General features: G+C 47.9%; 1 protein-coding gene across 1 annotated transcript in view; it reads left to right on the top strand.

Moving 5' to 3' along the window:
* The window catches only part of IGDCC3 (immunoglobulin superfamily DCC subclass member 3), a 103,858-nt gene that overhangs the window by 11,267 nt on the left and 75,001 nt on the right, over positions 1 to 17,590 (top strand). The gene's annotated exons all lie outside the window — the stretch shown is intronic.

The following is a 17,590-nucleotide window of genomic DNA, read 5'->3' as shown; positions in this document are numbered from 1 at the left end:
GTAAATGACATTAAATAGCCCATGTTTGTGTGTCTCCTGCAGCAGGTTTGGAAGCCCCTTTGCTGTGCAGCATGGCTGGGCTCTGCTTGGCAGGCAGCGCTTTCCAAACCATAGGCAAAGACCTTGGGAAGGTCATGGATCCTTTGTTTGGTTATTTAAGGCAGGCAGTGCAGAGGCAGCAAGGTCTTATTTACTACCTGGCATGGCGGTGGCACTGGGGCCAAGGCCAACAACACCAGACAGATTGTCTGCTGGGGGAGCTCGGAGGAGGAGAGAGATGAAAATGTCAGTGAGGGAATTAAATTTAAAGGTGCGGGAGAAAGAATTACGGGGCAGGCTGTGACTCAGCCTGTTGCATCCACTTGGTCTCGTTGGGTCTCCAGCCACAGGGGCTGCTGGGCTCTGTTGTGCTGGCTCTGGTTGCTCGTTTGAGTTTATCCAGGGACCGATGGTAGAGCTGACATGTCGTGGTGACTTCTGTCCCTGTTGTGTCGGTGGCCAGCATTGCTCACAGCATGTCTGCAGGCTCTGGAGGTGCAGCTGCTAATCATTTTTGCATTCAACCAGAAGTTGCTGCTGGGTGTAATTTATGTTTGGGTGGGAGGATGGGTGTCTGGTACAGCCCTGAGACCTGGCTGAATGCTGCTTTGTTAAATAAGGTTTACTGAAGGGTTCTCCAACTTGTCTGGGAGCTGGCTACCAATCTTCTTTCTGTGCAAGCTGTTTGTCACCACTTCTGTTGCATTTGCAAATTGCACTGTGATTTTTATTTTCTTGGTGCAAAGCAGGAAAAGTTTATGTCAAAGCCTGGGTCTGGAGTCCCCTGGCTCCACTCCCCAAACTGGGGGGCTGCTCCCCGCAGCGCCGGGGCCGGCTGGCAGCTCCCCAAGGGAACACTCCAGCCCTTGTGTGTGACAATTCCTGAGTGCATGAAGTGGCCATCTGCAAACCTAGCTTTTCAGTAGCATTAAGGAGTGACATTGTCCAGGAGCCAAGGGCTTTGGGTCTGTGCCAGATTAGCAGCTGGATCTCCAACTTGTCAGTCTTGCCGTGCTAAACCTTGGAGCGCTTTGGGTGAAGAGCTTTGGCATTTGTGAGCTGGGAGCTGGCTGATGCGCAAACACAATGTCAGACTTCTTGGACCTGTAAACAGGAGACACGAGAACTGGAGGAATTACCTTTGGGATAGCGGATTGTCAATAAACACTGTTATCTCAGCTCCCGCATCAATATGTATGTGATGTGCTGTGTGTCCCTCAATAGCATTTCCTTTTGTAGCTGTAGTTTCATGTGAATCATAATGAAAAAAGGGATCATGTTGAAAATGTGCTGGACTCTCTTCTGGCTTCAGGCTTGGTTTCTTGCCAGCCCTGAGAAAAGGTCTGGGTGAAGCCGGCACAAAACACGGGGCAGCTGGCCTTGATGCCACAGGTGCCTGCGGATAATGGGAATAAAACGGGATGTTGTGGGCAAAGGTAACCTGCTGCTCAGGGCGAGCTCCCTCGCTGTGCCTGAACCGCGGGAGCACACACTTGCACTTAGAACTTGGCTTAAACTAAGATGAAATCTCCTAAGAATAAATCACAGTTGTACCCTCGAGCCCCCACGTCTCAGGGCGGTTACACAAAAGTAATAGTGATTTTCCTTGCCCCAAGTCCTGATAAGCAAGTCAAACAAAAGGAGGAGGATAATTATCCCTGTTTTAGAGCTGAGCGGACCATTGCATCGAAGAAATGGGTGCTGACTGTCTGGAAAAAAACAAAACCAAACCAAAAAAACTCACAAAAAAACCAAACCCAAGAGCTAAGCAGACCTTTGCGAAGCAGAGTAAATATTGCTGGTGGATAAAACCACATCCCAGCGCTGATCTTCTCTTCCCTCTGAGCCTGACATCTGAACACAAAAGCAAAGGAGAAATAAAAACCTTTCACAAACAAAAAATCTTGAAAGTTGATCAAGGCCGTGCTACCAAGGAATAAAAGGGATCTGACAGAGCAGAGCCCCTCGAGAGCTTGGCTGCGCTTTTCGCTGTCTTCAAAGGCAGGCTGTTAGTCTCGTATCACCGTTACAGACCCCGGCTTTGTGTTATTGCTTGGAATATAATCTTCTTGGCTCGGAGGAATGTACATATTTGCATTCAGGAAATGTGGGCTGGCTATCATATTTTTATGTTTCAAATTTACTTCAACACTTGGCATTGAGTGAAATTTAACTGGAAGAATATGCAGCTCTTGGACCTCGGTGTGCGCAGCCCCGATGGGGATGTGGTTTCCCCATGGAGGGGACACTTTTAAAACCTTCCTCCTAAAAACTGACTCATTAAACTTCTTTAACTAACGTTCAGGGGAATTTCTATATATTGTTGTTATTAACTGAAGATGCTCAGCAGCAGGTTTGGCAGGTTTGTGGATTGGCAGATCAGGTGCTAAACACATTGATAATATTTTTGCAGTGTAACCTTATTTTGAATACCCTCAGCATTTCTACCCTCTGCCTAACGTGCCAGTTGGAATTTATTTGGCTGCTCTTCCTCTGTCTGCTCAAACCCTGGTGTGTTAGTTTAAAAGGTTGTGTGGAATGGAACATGTTTTTATAATCCAATCAGGTTATCGAATACAGATATTTTCTTTCTTCTAATGACAGTTTCCTAATTTCATGTGACTCCGAGCTGTCTTAATTAAAATCAGTTTTGTAGGCAGAGTGTTCTCTGGGGGCACTGCTTGGCTGTGTCTTCGTGGGTCTCTTTGAGGAGATGTGTTTATTTCCCTTGTGCATGCCAGAAGCTGATGCACACCTTTGTCTGAGGATGAAGATACCCTCTGCCCAATAATAATGACCAGAGTCCCCTCCTTGGGCAGGTGAGCTCCCCAAAACACAGCTGCCTTTCTTCTCATCACCACCCTTTGCTTAACTTGGCCCGACTTGACTCTGATCATGTTGTCTCATGGCATTTCCAGCCCTTTTTGCCAATACTGTAATTTGATGGAGCTGGCTCCACGTCGTCATAAATCACAGCCTGGCCAGTGGAGTAAGACCCATTGATTATATCACTCAATAACAAGCAGTTACCACTAATTGGAAATCACCATCAAACTGGGTATCGGATCAAGCTCTGCACGTATCCAGCCTGAGAGCAGCAATTTTCCCTGTTTGATCTGGTGCTATTAAAAAAAAAAAAAAAAGGAATGGAGAAAGTAAGTCAATTGTGCAGTGTAGAGCTAAAGAGGTTTCTTGAAACTTGGTGAAATGGACCTACTCAAATTTCCCCCTCAGACACACTGTGTGAATTTTGGGGTTGTCCTATGCAGGCACAGGAGTTGGACTCGATGATCCTTGTCGGTCTCTTCCAACTCACGATATTCTGTGATTTTCTGAATATTTGAAATACTGTGGGACCTGGGAATAGCTCTGGAGAGACCTGAGCTTGTAAAGATGTTTTCCTTGTCGAGTCTTGCTTTTGAGGGGACTGTTTTGTAGCCAAGCATAGCACCACACATCCCTGTGCCCATTTATCCTCCATTACCCCCTTCCCCTCTGCATCCTGCCCCAGAATCTCACACCTCCATCCCACTGTGCCTGCCCATCCTCAACGCTTTCCCAAATGCAGGAGGGCAGGATTGATGTTCCGGCCAAGGCAGATGTTACATCCCTTCTCTGCATTGATCCCTGCAGACAGCAGCAGCAGCATCTCCTCTGGCCCAGCCTGGGGCCAGTGTCATCACCCTGCAAACATGAGGGTTTCAATGTCACCTGCAAAATATATTTTAAAAAAGGGGTAAATATAAAGAGGTAAAAGAGAGATAAATATAAAAAAAAGGCAGGAGGTCTGGTGCATACGTGTGCTTGCAAGCTGGTTTCCCTGCCAAGCCGTGCGGCTAGGGAAGGAGGTTGGGAATTGTGGGTTTTTTAAAGCAGAAAAGATCTTCCCATCGTTTCAGCTCTTCTGCACAGAATATATTCAGGGTTTAACCTGCAGCCCCCTTTTCCAGGCTCTGGGGTGGTGGGAAGAGCTGCTGAGCCCAAAGAATGGCAGCATTTATAAGAGTGTAGAGACAAGAAGGAAGTCTAAAAGGATTAGGGTGAGACAAAGGGGGCTGATTATTTTATGGGTCACAATACAAGGCATTAGAGTGAGATCACAAAGGGATGTAATTACAAAAGAAGGCCATACTGGGGGATCAAACCGGGATTAGAGTGGGAAATGTTTTTACACAGTTTTGTTCCACTCATTATGAAGTTAGCATTTTAAATTAAGGTTTAAATAAGGTGTCACCAAGGTATTTCCCAGGAAATGCCGCTGTTTGGATGCAGATTGCGAGTCTGGGCTCAAACCATTGAGGTGGACCTTAAACACATGGGTTTGCTGTTGGTTTTTCATGTACAGTGTCTGTATTGCCATCAGAGTCCTGCCTATAGCCTGTGCTTACATCAAGAGAAGCTTTTTCTCCGTGTGGAATTGGGATGCTTTGGTGATGACGTGTTTTATGGTATGAAACACGCGCTGGGGGGAAAGGTGTGTGTTTTTAAAGCAAGTGCCCTGGTCTCGGATTGCAGCTCTGGAGACATGGTCCTGCTACCTCCAGGAACTTTTGGCTAACGGTTGCTTGCATTTTATTGCAGTTTAACCCCTGATTTTGCATGCCAAGTTTTCTCCATCTGCAAACAAGTTTTTGTTTTGTTTTGTTTTTCCCGTTTGTGGCTCTGCTTCCATTTAATGCCCTTTCTTCCAAACACTCAGTAGAGGGCTCAGTCCTGATGCCAGCAATGTTTCTTTGCTGTCTGTGCTTTAAATGCTTACAGGTCTTGGTGAGCCCTCAGCAAGATCTGGGCTTGTAGCATTGCGTCTCAGTGGGGGAAAAAACTGAAGGAAAAAAAAAAAGGGGGGAAGAAAAATGAATTAAGTCAGGCAAAAAGACTGTGAGAGGTTTCCAGGGGATGGATATGATGGGTGAGTGGGTTATTTCCCTCCATCAGCTCTTTTGGCTGCCTCTAGGACATGCTGCTTCACGTGATGCTGCTTCTCGCATCTGTACTGTCACAGTATTTGGCCCTGTGTGTGCTGCAAAACAAATATACAAATATAGGAGTCACTGGGGGGAGATCAGAGAGATTTGACTGGGAATTTTAGTAGATTTGTGGGATTAAAAGAGTTTGTCACTTACCACCCACTGCATTTTAGCATCTGCATCTAACAGCCAGGATTCATCCAGAGACTTGAGCACATTATAAGACCATATTTCTTTTGGCTGCTCATTTCTTAGCAGTGTGATAGTTATTTAAATATCATCTTACACTTCTCCGTGAGGCTTCTAACGTGGATGCGCCAACCTTCGCTCCGGCAATGTTATCTCTCATATAGGGGGTTTGCACTGCAGGCAGTAATGTCACTTAGTCATTTATAGAAAGCTCACGGGAAATATATCAGAAGAATTTCATTAATGGTGGCACTGTTGAGTTATTTGTCTCAATTAACTCTTGGAGCACAGCTGAGGAAGTTCTGATATCTCTGCAGCATGAGGCTGCTCCTGAGTTCCCTGCCTGTGGTTTTAATGGAGTGATGCTCTGTTGGTACTGGTGCAGACACCTGATGCCCAACATCCCAGCTCTCTGCTTGTTCCTCGGGCTGCTGCTTTGGAAAGATTCAGGCCAGACATGAGGAAGAAATTGTTTGCACTGAGGGTAGTGAGAGCCTGTCTCAGGTTGCCCAGAGAGGTGGTGGATGAACCATCCCTGGAGACATCCCAGGCCAGGCTGGACGGGGCTCTGAGCAACCTGAGCTGGTGAAGATGTCCCTGCTCATGGCAGGGGTGGCACTGGGGGAGCTGGGAAGGTCCCTTCCAACCCAAACTATTCTATGATCTCTTTGGTGCTGTCACCTAGAGCAGCTCTTTATCTACTTAGGCTTGTCTTAGCTTAAGGATTTGTCATGCCACTAGTTATAGGGTTGTTTTTCCAGCGGGCTGGTGATGATGTGATGGTTATATTTGTCTTTTCACTCCCATTCTGCCCTACAAGGGTTCCAGCTGACCACGGTGCAACGAGTTACATCCATACACCACCTGTGACTCACTTTACTCTCTCTGAACCCAATATGGGTTTACTGTCAGTGCCATTGTTTACACACCCCTGTGAGCATCTGGTGGGGAAGAAATTGCTATTTTGTGGTTTTGGGGGCCCAGATTACCTAGGGATTGGTGTTTCATCTGCGCTGTCCCTTCCCCGCAAACCTACCCAGAGGCGATGGGTGCAGGGCCAGGGAAAGGCTGGTGCCCAGGTGAGATGGGGCTGATTTTCTGCTGCTGTTCATTGGCAAGGCTGTCAGTAGGAATTGATTTGCGGGGGCATTTGACCAGAGCAATCAATTCTCTGGATCTGGTGGGCAACCAGCAAGTTAAAGGAATGCATCGCTGCATTTGCCTGGAAGCTCTGGTCATGGTTGTAACCCAAAGTTACTGAATACAGTGAAATATGTAAATAAATAAATGAAGGGGCACAGAAGCTGTAGTGGAAGATAGCTGTGTTTTTTGTGCTGATTGCTGCCTGCAGCAGCCTGCCCGCTGTGAGATTGGAATTTGGGGACCCTGTTTGCAATATTGGGGGACTTTGGGTGCAGTAGAGATGTGATCAAGGGCAAACCCCACAAATCCCCTCTTAGGGGTGAGTCTCTGCATGGGGCCAAAGCAGCTTTCCCAGGGCTTTTGGGATGAGACCCAAGAGAGGTGTTGGCTGGAGCTCCCCAATACTGAGGGATGCTGGATGCTCCATCCACCACCTCGTCCCCTCCGCTTTCGGCTGTACCCACCGTCCCAGTCCTGTTGCTGGGAAGGGATTCTGCTCCCCACTCCTCCTAGGCACAGCATATGGTTTTCAGAGAGGTTCTTGCTTTAAACCCAATTTTACAGTTGGGTTGACTGAGGCAAAAGGAGGTCAAATGATTCGCCTGAGGTCACTCAGTAAGTGGCTCAGATTAAATCTCAACCCACGATGCTGCCCGTTCCCAGCGCTGGCTGTGCCGGCCGGACCAGATGGCCTTCTGAATGCAGCGTCAAGATCCACGGCTTTTTCTCTCCCTCATTGTTCTCCATTGTGGGCTTCTGAATGCAGGACCTTGAAAGTGAGAGTCATTTGGATTTGCCGAGTCCAAGTTATTCTGTTTAATGACATGGATTTGCAGGAGAGGGTTTAAACACGCTGCTTTGCTGCAGAGGTTTGAATTTTGTAGAGTTTTTTTGCAGAGGTCCTTACTTTGGTTTTCTGATTTAAAGCTCTCTCTTCCCCATCAATTAAAATGGGTCCCTTGGCTTCCTCGCTGCTGTCTCAGAAGCTAAGTGGGGCTGCCCTGGCTTTGTCCCTGGGCAGGTTTGTCCATAGGGATATCAGGCCCCAATCCCTGGGATAATTCCCCAGGTGATTTTGCTGCAGCTTCTGCACTGCTCTGGTCTGTCAGGGCTGTTTGTGCCTCCTCCCTTGGCTGGGTCCTGGGGTGGCACAAGGGGGTCAGTGCAGGTGGACAGATGATGTTGTGTTTGGCTCTCATGTTAGCTCTGGAAATACAGATGAACACAGAATCATAGAATCATTTTAATTGAAAAAGGCCCTCAAGATCATAGAGTCCAACCATTAACCTAACTCAGGCACTAACCCATGTCCCTGTGAACCTCATCTCTGTGCTTTTTAAACCCTTTCAGGGGTGGTGACTCCACCACTGCCCTGGGCAGCCTGTTCCAATGCCCGACAGCCCTTTCCGGGAAGAAATTGTTCCCAAGATCCAACCTCAACCTCCCCTGGTGCAACTTGAGGCTGTTTCCTCTGGTCCTGGTGCTTGTTCCTGGGGAGCAGAGCCCGACCCCCCCTGGCTCCAACCTCCTTTCAGGCAGTTCAGAGATCAGAAGGTCTCCCCTCAGCTCCTGTTCTCCAGGCTGAACCCCCAGGTTCCTCAGCTGCTCCCATCATGCTTGTGCTCCAGCTGCTTCCCCAGCTCCGTTCCCTTCTCTGAACTCGCTCCAGCACCTGATCTGCTCTGGTGTCCCATACATCGCTCCCAGTTGCAGTAGGGTCCATGGACGTGTTTAAAGCACCACATTGGGTACCACGAGACAAGCTCCATCCCTGTTCTCCAAACCAAGGAGCTGCCTGGAAAAGCACAGCTCTGTAACCTCCTTTGGAGAGCAGCTTGGCAAATTCTCAGGACTTGCAGAGCAGAGACCATCTGCCTGGAGAGCAGTGATGCTCTGGTAGCTGTTCCATCCACACCTGCCCGCCAGCCCAGGGCTGGCTGTGGTCCTTGGGGCGGTGGGGACACCCCTCTGCCTGCAGTCTCTGCACTTGGGACTGGCGCTGCTCACATGCCTCAGTAAGTTGGTACCTCTCGAGCATGCCTTGATTAATGGTGTTTTTTTGTCAGTCCTAAGAGGCCCCCATTATGTCCCTTTGATGCTGCATTTCGCACTTACCACTGTCACTGAGCTCAATGACTCATTTTCACAGGTCACAGGAGAGGGACAATGGATTGGGTCACATTTAGAAGAAACAAATGAAATTTTGCTGCAACTGAGAGGGCTAATTAAGAGTGAGGATCAATTTGGGTGTACAAAAGAGATAGTTTTAGGCTGCTGGTGTGTAAATGAGTGGCAGTGTTGCGGTGGCAGAAAAGCCTTTTCTGCGGTGTGTGCGCACTTCAGCTGCAGCATTGTACTCTGCTGCAGGCGATCGATCCTCCTGTGCTTATTCATCGAGGGAAAACAGAGTGTTTTCCTGCCTGCTGTGCCCAGGAGGGGCAGGGACAGCAAAGCTGCCAGATCAAGTTGTGGTTGATCCCTGTGAGATGTTTTTTGGAGCTTGTGTTTCTTGAGTCACTCGTCCTGGTGCCATGCGGCACCACAAATTGGCTGGTGCTTTTGAGCACAGCACGTTGTGTTCCCTGCCCATCTCTCAAGGCAGGATGATGCTCATCCTCGTCTCAGGCCACAATGCACCCTACCAGGGATTGCTCTGCTTTGCTGACACTGCAGAGGGACACTGATTTGAAGAAGGTGTCAAAGAGGCAAAGGGGACAGTGAATTCTCATCGAGGGTGTCCTGGCTACAGCAGGAGGGACAAGGAAAAGCCAAGGGTGTGTGATCTGGGTTCATGGCTTCACTGAGAATTGAAGAAATGTGATTCAGGTTTGCCCAAGTCTTCACATACAACAAGAAATCAGAGCTAATGTGTATTTGGGACAAGCTGGTTGCAAATGTCCAGGTCCTCAAGCTGCACCAGTTAAAATCAGCTTGCAAATCGTTTTGGTAGTAGAAAAAACATCATGTCTATTTTTGGTTTGATTTGCCAGGGGCAGAAAGGCAGGAACATGGACTGGAGCATCTTTTTGCCAAGAGGGTTCTCCGGGGCCTGTGGGCTTCCCATGAAGCGAAGACTTAATGGATTTGAGCCCAAACAGATTTCTGGAACTGAGCTCACCTCCACAATGATCAGATGGAAGTGGCAGTCCCCTCTTTCCCTTCTTTCCCCAGTTTTTTTTCCCTGCAGCTCAGCATCTTCCTCAGACAACAGTGGGATATTCAGCCTCGGTCCAGGGCTTTGCTCTCATCCCAAGGTCTCTGCAGTGACATTGCCCTGAATGGCCAAGCAATGTGGCCGTGGACCGTTGGTCCACAGCGAGGCATCTCCTGCCGAGGTGAGGGTACTCGCTGAGGCACTTGTTTTGCTCGGAGCAGTGTCCATGTCCAGCTCACCATGGTTTCCCACAGAAATGTGTAAAGAAGTGGGAGGGAAAGTCCTGACACATCTTTCATTAGTAATCCTGATGCCTGGGGGGAAAGGAGAGGTAGGCCCCCAAGGGGGTCAGCTGCAACTCTCAAAGGAAAAGCAGCGAGGAGAGCAGAAAAAGTCCTTGCATGCTGGACTGGCCATCTGAAGGATGTCAACAAAAATAATATTTTTTTTGTTCTTATGGTAGCCAAAGAGACAACAGCTTCCTTGTCCCTTGGGAGAGCTGTGGGTGCTCCAGACCTTCACCAAGGCTCGGCCTTCAATTCCAGCGCCTCTAACTGACAGGGACTGGTCCACATCCTAAATACAGAGCCTGGGGTTAGTCTTAAGGATGCAGACTTGACCGTTTTGGCTGAAGCAGCATGATTGATGCCTTGGGAAACCTGGCTCTGCCACCACCATCCTATGCGACCTTGGTCAACTCTCCCGATGTCTTTGTGTCTCCAGGAATGGGGCCTGGAGGCACTGCTGCTCCCCAGCATCTCCCAGCCCCTTTGGGTCGGGCAGCCCATTTCTTGAGCTGGTGTGGGGGGGCCTGACCCTGCTTGAAGCTGTCAGAGCTTGTTATATTGGCACAGGCAGCTCGTTCTACTGCTGCGGGTCTGGGGAGGCAAGTTCCCTCCAGGCACGCTGCTCAGCGCTGATTGCTCTGTGGTTAATCAGGGTTGAGGAGTTGGGACTTGGTGTGGACCTTGTATCACTGCCGGCTCTCGATTTTTGTGAGGCTGGTGGGTCTGGCTTTGCTGAGACCTTTGAGGTTGTACCCAACCACATGGGAACCAGCCAGAGGGTTCAGAAGTTCAGGGGAAGGCTGAGGTCCCCGTGTTGAATATTTGTATGGAAAACTCTCTTAGACAAGTTTTAAAAGCCAGTGTAGGTGCACAGGAGGTGTTTGTGTCTCTGTGCTGGGGAACATGGACAAGCCATTCTGTTTTAAAGCCCGGCTTGTGTGATTCTGCAGTTCACGAAACAGGTTTTGTTCTTGTACAGCTCCCTGCTCAAGGGGACCCTGCTTAATTTTTCTTTTGCTAACAAGGTTTCCCCAAGAAAGAGAGATTACCTGATCTTCCAAAAGCATTTCCAGCGTGTGGAGAAGTCTGGATGACTCACAACTTTTAATTAGCTCTCCTGACCGTGGCAAGGATCCCTCCCTCCCTCCCTTACAGAGAGGTGGTGATTAGAATTACAATGAAGATAATCCAAACTGTATGTGTAGGGTTTTCTGTAAGCAGAGAACAAAGCAGGACATCCATCTGGTGAGTGTGAGCCCATAATACCTTTCTGCTCATTTTTCTAGTGCAACAGGAGCTGCTTGGGACGGAAGCAGGCTCATTATTTTGGAAAGGCTTGCTGACACGCAGAGCAGGGCTGGTTTGTAATCTCCAAGGCCCTGAAACTGCTGCTCAGGAAGGAGCATTGCTTTTATTTTTAAGTCTACCTTTGTATTTCTCCTTGTTAAAAATCAGCAGCGATGAGGGATACCAACCTTTTCTGAGCCTGCCGTTAATTAGTGCATGAATGAGAGATGCCCTTAGTTTTAGCAAGGCTAATCAAAGCTGTAAGGGAGTTTTAAAAGGCTGAGCTAAGCCTGTCCTGTGACAAACATCCCAGCAGCGGTGAGGAAACGCATTAGCTGGAGACAGCCTCCTTTTTGAGTGGTGCTATTTCCCCTCACTTAAAATTTCTTTTTCTGTATAGGACAGAGCTCCCGCCTCAAAACTTTGACATCCCCTGATGTCCCGTCTTTGCAACGGAAGGCTGACCCCGTGCCGTGGGCTCTGCTTTCCCATGCCGTGCCCCGCAACAGGCAGGAAAGAGGTGGAATTTAGAGCAGAGAAATGCGATGTTGGCCCCACAGCCACGCTGCTCCTGTGCGTTACGGTCAGCTGGATTTTGCCAGGCTGCTCCGGCACGGACGGGTGCATTGTGGCGGGGGCTGCCTCGGTGAGAAAGGAACAACAAAAAGCCGTTGTGGAGGAGCAGCCGGCACTCCGTGCTGCCGCTGGCCGCCGCGCCGGCAGCAAAACGCGTGCTTCGACTCCTGCCATGGCAACAAGTTCATCCTCCGGCCAGCACAAGGTTTGGCTGTGAGGCGGCCGGGAGCCGGTCCAGCCTGCAGCATCCCCAGAAGGGCACAGGGAGGCAGGAGGGATGGAGGGAGTTTTTGTGCCTGCAAAGATGCTCTTCCCACTGCAAAATTCAGGCTGACGGTTTCCTACCCCAGAAGGAGCGTGCAGGGTCACTGATAACTCTTGCCCTCCAATGCAAAGAGCTCAGGAAGGATGATGGAGAGCCCAGACACAAGGAAATATTGGTCAAACACGAAGAATCCGTTCCTCATATTAGCACATCAAGTGCTAAAAAAAAAAAATCCCCGCTGTGTATCAGAGCTTGGTGCAGCATTTGCTTTAAAGGAAATGTCTTTTCAAACCGGGATCCCAGTTGCCAAACTTGCCACCGGCAGCCCCGCACAAGCCAGGCGCGTTGGTTGGGTGCAGCTGGTAAAGCTTGAAGGGAAAATATGATCAGCTGTTGAATGGCAGGGATTTGAGATGTCACATCAAGGCTTCGCGTTTTGATTTTTTTCAGTGCATGCTGTGAAATACATAGGTGGAATATTTCTAGAGACCTGCTTGGCTTCCTGTAGGAAAAGGGGAGGGGAGGAAGTGGAAAATAAATAATGTACTATATTGACAGCTTCCAGCATTCAAAACCTGAGTCGAGTTGTCTTTCCCAAACATCACAACACTTGTTCTGAATTCTTGCTATTAAAAAAATAGTGAATTATCAGTTCCTTTAGCTTGTCTGTTGACTTTTAGCTGTTACGATACACCAAGGTTATGTTTCTAGCATAACGAGAGCTAAGGTTGACAGAGCTGTGAAACACTGAAAGTTGGGGCTTCGCAGCATTGCCAGACATCACAAGGTCCTTGATGACATGATGAGAGCTGGGAAAGCTGAATAAATTGATGAGCTTCTTGCATTTTGGTCCCTTGTCATGTAAATAGGCTCCAATCTGCATGTCAGATCCCTCGGGTAAGGGAGTGTAATAACATTAAAAATAAGGCATAAAAAAAAACGAAACCCCAACATGTGTGTTTTAGCAATCTTTAAACAGGCAAAAAATTATGCTTGGAGGGGTTGGGATGGAACGAGAGGGCTCCTCATTACTGCTCTGCTTCTAATGCAGAAAGGTAACTGCCGTGGCTTTAAAGAAAGTACTTTAATGCTACATAAATATAATTGCTTCGATGAAATGTCTTTAGCCTCCTGAGGGAAGTTGTAGGCTGGTAAGCCTTTAGATATGAATGGTCGACTCTGTAATTGCTATTGTTTCGGAGACACATTAGGAAGGGCTAATGCTGATCACTTCTGGCATGTTGTGGAAGCGGTGTAATGACGGTCCCAGGCAGCGTGCGGGGGAGCGGGGATTAATCTGCATTTTGCAGGATGAAAAACTGACAAACGCTTCAGGACTGGAAGTTTTTTTCCTAATTAGATTGTGCGCTTGTGAATTTTATGATTTTTTTTTTTTTTTTCCCCTTTTTCTGCTGGTATGCAGAGTGAAGGTATCTAATTCTTTGCAATTTAAGTTTTGGATAATGAGCTTCAAGGGAACATCTCAGAGGAGTGGAGAATTGATGGGTTAGTACATCAGCTCTGGTTAATGCGGTCTTCTGACAGGGTCCAAACCAGCTGGTTCAGAGAAAAGGGCAAGATGTGGGTATTGAGAATAAATGCTTTTATTTTTTTATGCTGATTAGTAAAACATGCGGTGTTCTAATGTGCTTCCATCTCTGGGTTGGGAGCAGCTATGTTTTAAAATCAGAATCTGGGCTTACAAATCATTCCTAAAAGATACCTTGGGTTTCATTCCTAAAAGATACCTTGGGTTGTCTCCTGGTTTTGGATACCATAGGATCATGTTGTGCAGCTTCTCTTCACAGCGTAGGAGCCAGAAAAGCTCGCAGACTGCCCTGGCACAGTAAGCAGCTAGACAGGAGCTGGAATACCTTACCCCATCCCAGCAATTCTGGTTTTGGGGGCATTTTTCCTGGGAGCTGGTGAAACCTGCATCCTGAGAGGCAGCAGCACAGCCAGAAGGTCCAGCACATCCTTTGGGATACTTGATGCAATTCTCATGCTGTGGGTTGGACACAAGGTTTTTCCCCATTTTCTGCTTGGCAGTGTTGTTTAAGCACTTCTCAGTGCTGTTGGACTGCAGTTGTGTTCCCTGCCAGGGGTGGGGGCCGGTTTGCAAAAACAGGGAGGTTTCCAGCCCCAGCTGGAAGAATTAAGACCAGCACTAGAATATGGCAGGCAACTGAGATCTCCCATCACACCGGTCCTCACTCATTGCAGATTAAATCCTTCAGGTGGCTGGATGGTCTGTAGGGGTTAGTCCATCTCCTGTAGCTTATTGGAAGTGGCGTTAGTTGCCAGCTTTGCCATCATTTGCTTTGCTTTTCTATTAAAGTGCCTTATTTCCATGGCTTTCCTCCCAGAGGTAACATTAAACTAAGTGAGACAAACTCCCTGTTTCCAGAGACTGACCTGCTGATCCCCTGGGTGGGACCTTGGCCAAGTAAAAAATGTGGGATTGAGCATTTTAGCTCTTCCCTCTGTGTGCTGACCTGGATGTGTCTGTGCCATGGGCTGCTGGACCGTTCTTCCTTCCATCGGCACATCATGTACCTTGTCATCGGTGCTCACAACTGCAGATCTGTTTTCCAGCTTTTTTAGCAGTGCCTACTCTTTAGGAGTGGTATCAGATCGTGGTTATTTTGTTCCCTGATCCTGCAAGAATATCTTACCAGATAGTAGCTTAAAATGAGATTAATTCCTATGCTTGGGTTGTGTGGGTGTCTCCTCTAAAGTGCTGCTCTCCTCTCACCACCCCATATGCAGCTCCTGCTTGTCTTCTCAGGAGAAAATCAGTCCCAAAATATTTTGGGCGTGCTACCCAAAAGGCCTGAAAACAGTTCTTTTGGGGAGAGACAAAAAAGGATGGGATTAGGTCCTTTTATCATTGCCCTGTCCTTGTGCAGGGACGGATGCGAACATAATCCTCATCGCTACCGCGCCATTAGCATCCTATTACGAAGCAAAGAGTAATAACTTACTGATGCTTTCCCTTGAATGTGTAGCCTCAAGTGGTAAATCTTGGTCTTACATAGTATTTATTTTCATTCTGGAGATTTTTACTGCCTTCAGAAACTTCACGTAGAAGAGCAGGATTTTATGGCTCTAAACCTTTTGGTTTTAAAGTCTGGTGTGGTGTTAGTTTTGTTTTCCCCCCTGCCCCAGGCCTTTCTTTAAGGAAAATAAGATGAATCTTGTAATCCTTGACATACAATAGAGTGTCCCAGATTAAGGACAAACTATTTTTCACAGTGAACATAACCCTGGCCTGCTATAATTTACTCTCCATCCTGGAATACTTTTAATTAGGATAAACCCTTATGTGAAAACTCCACATATGGCCAGTTCCAGCTTTCATAATAAGTTACCCCAAAACCCCACGAGGAACAAGGGGTAGCGAGTCAATGAAAATCCCGACATAAATTGACTTTTTGTGTCCTGGCAGCCCTTGGCTGGGAGCCAATGACAATAAGAGCCCAGCGTGCCAGAATTCACAGGCAAATCACATTTTTCCACTCCAGCATCCTTAGGAGACAGCCATCCTTCCTCCCTGCCACTCATTCCCTTGTGTCCAAGGAGGACGGCGGGGGGGAGAACGTCTCAGTGTTGTGACGGGGTGCAATGAAAACATGAGTGACAGAATGACATTTTGACAGCTTGACTTCAGGTTCCTCCCGCAAATGTAAATACGTTCATTTGAATCCAATTTGCACAACCATGAGTTGTTTTTTTTTAATGGGAAAGAAATGGAGGATTGCTTAAAGGTGACTTTTGGGGGTTTTGTTTTTTTAATCCGGGATATTTGGACTTTTTAATAGGTTCAGCTGCAAATTTCCATGACATTGTGGAGGCTGAAATAGTCCCCATCCCACTTTGCTCCAGTCATGTGTTTTTCCGTCAAATTGCTTTGTTTTCTCCCAGTTTAATGCTAATCCCCATCTGAGTTGAGAGACCGCCAGCGATATAGTTCATTAAATGTACCTACTGAGCAGCTGATAGAATTGAACCGCAATCTCATCCTCCTCAAATCAAGGACTCTTAGACAGCCAATAGTCCATTTTATCTTTTTCCTAAGGGCTCTAATCTGTTGCTCTTTCTCACTTGGAGACTTGCTGTATTTTCACTGGAGCAAAGTCGCTGAGTGTCTTGTCAGGTGGGAACAAGAATGGCTGAACCCCACCTTGAAGTGTGATTTATTGTAGACAATCTCGGCGCCTGGGGGATTCCTTGTTCCTCGTTAGCATGCAGTGATTCATCCATGAGATCTGGGTGAGCAGAAGTAGAAGATGCAAACTCTGGTTCACGTTCCTGTCGCAGGAGCAATACAGCCGTGGCTCAGAAGGTGACGTGAGATGTCCACCTGCATCACAGTATGGGGATCTGCCTTGGACATGGAGCTCTCGTCCTTCTGGGGTCTGATTGCAGCCCAGCTCTGGTGCCTTCTTTCCAGGATCCCTTTCCTCCTGCTTTTCTCCAAGAGCTGTTTTTGTCTCCTCCTGTCTTCCTTGGAGAAGCTGGGTAGCTTTGGGTGGCTGCAGTGTTTTGGGGAAAGCAACTTGACCAAAGAGACTATGGGGATGAGATGAACCATGGACAAATGTGACAAAATCGCAGGAAGCTGAAGCTCACCTGAGGCTGGACCCTTGTCCTGATGTCTGGCACAGCAGAACTGACCTCCATGAATGGTGGGCCAAGTGGGTAAAAAGGCTGGGCTCAGCACTGGTTCCAAAAGGGACCAATTAATAAGGAGAGTTTAAGCAATATTTGGAAAAATTTTTTCACTGAAAGGGTTGTTGGGCATTGGAACACGCTGCCCAGGGAAGTGGTGGAGTCTCCATCCCTGGAGGTGTTTAAAAGACACGTAGACTTGGCACTTAGGAACATGGTTTAGTGGTGGACTTGGCAGTGTTGGGTTAATGGCTGGAGTTGATCTTAAAGGTCTTTTCCAACCAAAATTATTCTGTGATTTCCCTGAGTGCTGCAAAATGTTAGGAAAGCACAAGGGATATCAACAGAGCTTACAGGAGACTGGCTTTTTTGTACAGTCACGTCCTCAGACCAAGCTGCTTCCCTCCCGTTGCCTCCTCGCTGAGAATCTGTGTCTCTCCTACAAGAAGCAGGACCAGGGGAGCTCATGGCCATGTTAAATCCAACTTGTCCTTGTGGGGTTGAAAAGAGACTTGAGCTTTCCACTAGTTGTATATACATCATTTATTGTTTGGGTCCTGTAGGTTGTGTCAGAGTCACCTTGCTCGTCCTCAAGTAAGTGACTTAAACCCTGGGTATTTAAAAAATCGCTCCATTCCCAGGTCTGTAACTGGAGTGTATGAGTTATCTTGGCTCAGAGCTAGAAAAATCTTTAAGATACAGAGGTCTACAGACCTTGTAGGTGTTTGTCTTGGGCATCTGGCTGCCTTGAGACGTGGAGGTTCCAGATGAGCTTCTAGCAAAGCCTGAATTTGCGCCTGGAGTTTTGTCCCTCATCCCCCGCAGTGACGTGCAGACGTCCCCCAGCAGCACGCCTGGCTGCAGGGGCTGGAGGATGTCACCCAGGATTTCTAAGCAGAAGCAGCAGGTTGGTAACTCCTTACACGGAGACCTGTGAACACCCGTGATGGATGCTAATTAAGCATCTGCTTCCTCCTCAGTTTTAAGTGGAAGGGTGGCAAGGTGAAGTGAC

This window comes from Columba livia, chromosome 11, assembly GCF_036013475.1.
Source record: "Columba livia isolate bColLiv1 breed racing homer chromosome 11, bColLiv1.pat.W.v2, whole genome shotgun sequence".
Lineage (NCBI taxonomy): Eukaryota > Metazoa > Chordata > Aves > Columbiformes > Columbidae > Columba > Columba livia.
The sequence above is the reverse complement of the archived record's forward strand: the minus strand, read 5'-3'. Positions and strand labels throughout refer to the sequence as shown.